The sequence below is a fragment of the Suricata suricatta genome, chromosome 11 (assembly GCF_006229205.1).
Source record: "Suricata suricatta isolate VVHF042 chromosome 11, meerkat_22Aug2017_6uvM2_HiC, whole genome shotgun sequence".
NCBI lineage: Eukaryota > Metazoa > Chordata > Mammalia > Carnivora > Herpestidae > Suricata > Suricata suricatta.
In genome coordinates this window covers 4,990,898-4,991,720 of record NC_043710.1, presented here as the reverse complement: position 1 = coordinate 4,991,720, position 823 = coordinate 4,990,898, and the positions used below count along the sequence as shown (strand labels likewise).

The window sequence follows — 823 nt, the reverse complement described above, 5'->3', positions numbered from 1 at the left end:
GCGAGGGTAGGGTGGGACCTGTCCCCCTGTTTCAGGAGCATGGAAGATGGCCCACACCTGGCACCCTGCCTAGAGTCCCTCGGGGGCGTCATAAATATCTCCTGAATGATTCATTCACCCCTTTGGGAGAGAAAGGACGACCTCTAACAGGTTAAGAGCATGGGCTTTGAAGTCACACAGACGCAGATTCAAGTCTTGGCTCTGACCTTTGGTTCTGCGGTCGTGGGAAGGTATTGCATCTCTTTGAGCCTGTTTCTTCACGTAAAAATGGAGTGACCACGAACCCATGAGAGCTTTGTGAAGATGAAGTGAGACGACGTCGCCTGCCCCACAGCCCTATGGTGGAAAGGGTAGTGATGCATTCGGGAAAGGGGAAGCCTCCCGCGGCTCCCTCTTCTGTTTTCTGACCGGTTTCCAGGAGGTCCGCCGCATCAGGCCCGCTTTACCGAAAGAGAAACTGAGGCCCAGAAAGGCAACAGGACAGCCCAGGGTGCTGCAGGCTGGGGCTAGAGCGCCGGGCCTGCGTCCAGCGCTTCGCCTGCCCCTCCGAGCACCAGGTGAGCACATCCCCACCCCACCCTCGTCCCCCGCGCCTGCGAGTGCGGGGCCGGGCTCGGCCTCAGGCGACCCCGCGGGACTGCGGGGCGCGCTTGGGGATCTCCGGCTCAGACCCCGGAAGCGGTGCGCGGCGGCCGGGAGCCGAGGGAGCGCTCGGGGTTGTCACTTTAAATTAAAGAGGGAGCGTGGAGGAGGGGGGGTTGTTGGTGGCGGGCGAGCGCCAGGGAGCGCGCGGCGGGCTCCTGGGAGCGTGCCCGGACTGCGG

At 62.9% G+C, this 823-nt stretch overlaps 1 protein-coding gene across 1 annotated transcript in view; it reads left to right on the top strand.

The window, feature by feature from the left end:
* The first annotated feature begins 226 nt into the window (after window positions 1–226).
* Window positions 227–823, top strand: part of SYT12 (synaptotagmin 12) — a 19,814-nt gene continuing 19,217 nt past the window's right edge. Inside the window, exon 1 of the mRNA XM_029915147.1 lies at window positions 227–557. The gene's annotated coding sequence lies outside the window, so the exon portion shown is untranslated. The remainder of the gene's footprint in view (window positions 558–823) is intronic.